Source organism: Propithecus coquereli, unplaced genomic scaffold (assembly GCF_000956105.1).
Source record: "Propithecus coquereli isolate 6110/MARCELLA unplaced genomic scaffold, Pcoq_1.0 Scaffold159, whole genome shotgun sequence".
NCBI lineage: Eukaryota > Metazoa > Chordata > Mammalia > Primates > Indriidae > Propithecus > Propithecus coquereli.
Window position 1 is genome coordinate 2209094 of NW_012140413.1, and position 3946 is coordinate 2213039.

The 3946-nt window shown below is 35.9% G+C and overlaps 1 protein-coding gene across 1 annotated transcript in view; it reads left to right on the forward strand.

The window, feature by feature from the left end:
- SGCZ (sarcoglycan, zeta) overlaps positions 1 to 3946 on the forward strand; it is a 1069593-nt gene that overhangs the window by 610117 nt on the left and 455530 nt on the right. The window lies entirely within an intron of this gene.

Below are 3946 nucleotides of genomic sequence, written 5' to 3' on the forward strand. Positions count from 1 at the left end.
CAGAATAAACCAGGCAAATAGTTGTGCTGATAAGATATAATTGACATATTATTTCTGATTTGCTTTTACAGCCTTCAACCTGCTGTCTGTTAAGCAGACAAAAGATTTTTAGGTTGAGAGGACACTAACATTTTTGTGATTCACTGCAGCTGGTCACCAATTACCATCATAAAATGAAGAATATTAATTCACTTGCAAGACAGATTTGTAAAGAGCTTGCAAGTGAGTTTTGCCATCCCACAAGCCTCTGATTGTGAGTAATTGATGGAAACAGCACTGTGGAAATTACCAACAGGGAAGGCATTTACTACTTCACACACTGCCAGCATTCCTTTTATGCCCTACACGCATTTCAACAATATGATGCTGCATGGGATTTGGATGCAACCAAAGTATTTGTTAGGACATTTGAAAGGCAGGTGGCTAGTTGGCAGAATCATTAGAAGCCACGTGATCATTGTAGATACACAGAGATAATACTTAAAAGCTGAGAAGGGAACAAATATGCTAAGTTGCTAGGACCAGTTTCTTGTCCATGCTTATGTCTCAAGGCCTAATGCCTCAAGTGCCACATGCTGCCCAAGGAGTGGGGCTCTGTCCATTTCTTCATCAGGATTACTTGCATTTTTGAAGCTCAAATTCACTAAAAATGAAAGTGAAAACATAACTTTCTCAATTCACATAGTCCTCACATAGTATTCACTCTTGAATTTCTTTTATTTAATTTCAGAATTACCATTGGACTTTTGTCATACCTTAGTGACAGCTGATAAAGATTTCTATATAGAAATTAAAACAAGGGAAAAAGAAAATACACAGGCACCTTTTCTTTTTCTTGGTTGTTTGTATTAAATTTCATCAAGGTAGTGAATAGGATATGAAGAATTCTAAGGGAAAGATAGTTTGTGCAAAGCCACAAGGAAAACATTGCTTTTTTAAAAATAGTAGTGCAAATAGCTAAATTCTAATGAACATTTATTGTATGGCAGATATAGTGGTAACAGCTATTTAAATAGTTAATGCTATTTAATTCCCTCCTAAAAATGTAAATGCTACTTTACAAATAGCTTGACCAGGATCACCTAGTGCCAGAACTGGGATCCAAAACAAAATGACCTGGTCCCAGAGCCAGCTCTCCTAACCACAATCCCTATGTCATAAAGCCTTGGAACAACACAGGATATTTAGGAGCAGATGCTATTTACTTTTCTTTGAATGTGTTTTTCAGAGCAAACCATTCATTGCAGTTTTGTTCCTGGAACCCAATTTATTAATGCAAGCAATATCAATAGCTAATATTAACTTTTTAAAATCAGCATTTTAATGAGGCTAGTTATGTACCATACACTAACTGAAACACATGGAAGAATGAAATGTACTGAAATAAGAAATAAGTCATTTGAAAAATTTACTCCCACTAGCTGGTCACATCTTGGTTTTAATGAGAAGCATCTGAATTGGTGATTTGAGCTCATATGCTGTTTAAAGTATAAATGGTATTTTTCTTTCTCTACTCAAATCCTGAATCCCTAGTTGAATTCTCACATATCTTTCTATTCCTATATACTCTGCTAAACAGCATTTAATCCATGCAATTCAATTAAACAAATGTTGGAATTTCTTTCATTTTTAACACACTCTTCTAAGCATGAGATGAGTAAAATATGGTCCCTAGCTTCAAGCAATCTAACGTAATTATAGTTAGAGTTTCCCTTTCCACCTGTGTCAGCAAACTGTGCTTGTAACTGACTCAATGAGGCAGACTTGCCTCCTGCCACCCCATCTTCAGTCATCGACTCAGCCTTTTGTGTGCTCGATGCAATGGAAAAATATCTAATTCTAAGTTCAAATAGTATTCAAAAGATTACTGTTTTATGTTATAAAAGATAATGACTTTAGATTTTCAGAATTTTAGAAAATAACTTATAACCATTTAGGCCTCCCTCCTCGTTGTGTATCTAAGTACAAAAAGCTAGTATTTAGCTCTTCGGATAACTAAAGTAGGAGTGGACTTTTACATTAAGACTCTCTTGCTCTGTCTGACAGAGCGAAATAGGAAATAATGCATTTTGTGACTTGTGTCTATGCAGCCAGTTCCTTGAGTGTGTTCTCTATTTTTGTTCTCTCGCCCAAAGTTGCTTTTTTTCCTTAGGGTTGGGGATAGGGATAAAAAGGGTTCAGGTACTACTTATGTGTTACTAGATTAAATGAGGAAATAAAATTGAGTAAACCAATATTTATTATCTACTTTTATTTAGGCTTTTTTTTTCAGGTTTTATGTGGGATAAGAACTACTCCAAGATAATATTAGAACATCAAGAAACACATTGTTTAGTCAGTGAAAAAGAATATAAACCTGTGAAAAAACAAAAGTAGCTCATTTTACTGAGCACATACAAGGTTCCAGGTGCTGTTCTAAATGCTTTGCCAGCAGCATTCCATTGGATCCTCATCCTAACTAGACAAAGGAGTTACTACCATTACGATTTCCATTTACAGATAGGAGGCGTTCACAGAGAGGTTATGCAACTCGCACAAAGATCACAGTCAGTAAATTATAGAGCTCAAATTATTATACAAATTGATACTGGAAGTGATGTCACCTGTACATAATTAGATGCATATGTCTACAGACTATATACACCAGTACATAAGTAGTTGTCAAAAAACATCTACAGACAACGTACATTTATAGGAATGCAGAGTGGAATGAAAAACAAAAAATACCAAAAAAAGGAGCATTTATTATTCAGTTGCTAATATGGGCCAGGATTTTTGTGAGCCTAATTCAATTAAATTTTTGAAATGATATTATGGGGTAAGTGTAATTGTCCTTATTTAAGAATTCTTAAAAAGGAGACTACATTAGTTTTTCGATTGCTGCTGTAAGAATTAACCACAAATTTAGTGACTTAAAAAAACACAAATATTATCTTACAGTTCTGTAGGTTTTAATTCTGATACTAACATCAAGTTGTTGGCAGCACTGCATTTCTTTCTGAAGATTCCAGGATCTGTTTCTTTGTTTATTTGGGTCATTGGCAGAATCGAGTTCTTTGAGATTAGAAGACTGATGTTCCAGTTTTCTGGCTGGGTATGAGCTGAGATCCATTCCCATCTTCTAGAGACTACCGCATCCCTTGGCCCACAGCCCCTTGCTCCATATTCAAAGTCAGAAAAGTAAGCCAAGGCCTTCTCACGTTGCATCTGTCAGACCCACTCTTCTGCCTCTTCTTCTACTTTTAGGGACCCTTATGATTACCTTGGGCCACCTGGATAATGCAGGATAATCTCCCCATCTAAAATTCAGCTAATTTGTAATCTCAATTCCGTTAGCAGCCTTAATGTCCTTTTGTCCTATAATATAACATATTCACAGATTCCAGGGATTAGCACATGGACATCTTCAGAGGACCATTATTATGCCTAACACAGGGATGCAGTTGTAATCTTAGTGAGGTAACACATCTAATGATTGGTAAACTCTGTTGCAATTCTACTGTAGAGCCCATTTTCTTTCCATTTACATTGTTTCTGACTCAATAGGTAAGATTTCACTGAGTAACAAAAATGAGGAAGGGATTGACATTTATTGGATGCCTCGTAAGTGCCAGGAATTTTGCCTGTTGCATTTTATCCCTTTTTCTTGATACATCTGTATGGAAAACATATCACAGCTCATTTCACGTGAGGAAACAAGTCCAGGTAATTCACCTTTCTTGAGATCACACACATAAAAAAACGCAGAGCAAAAATTGGAACTGATATCTATCTGAATCCAGTATCTGTCAACCTCAAGATTGAAACTGAGTCTTGAGGTATAGGTAGGAATTAGACAAGCAAAGATACTGGAATAGATCAATAATAGCACATGAAGCCAACAGGAAAACCAAAAGTGGAAAGGAGAGAGAGCAGTATTAAAGTGATAGGCTGTTTCTGAATTTCT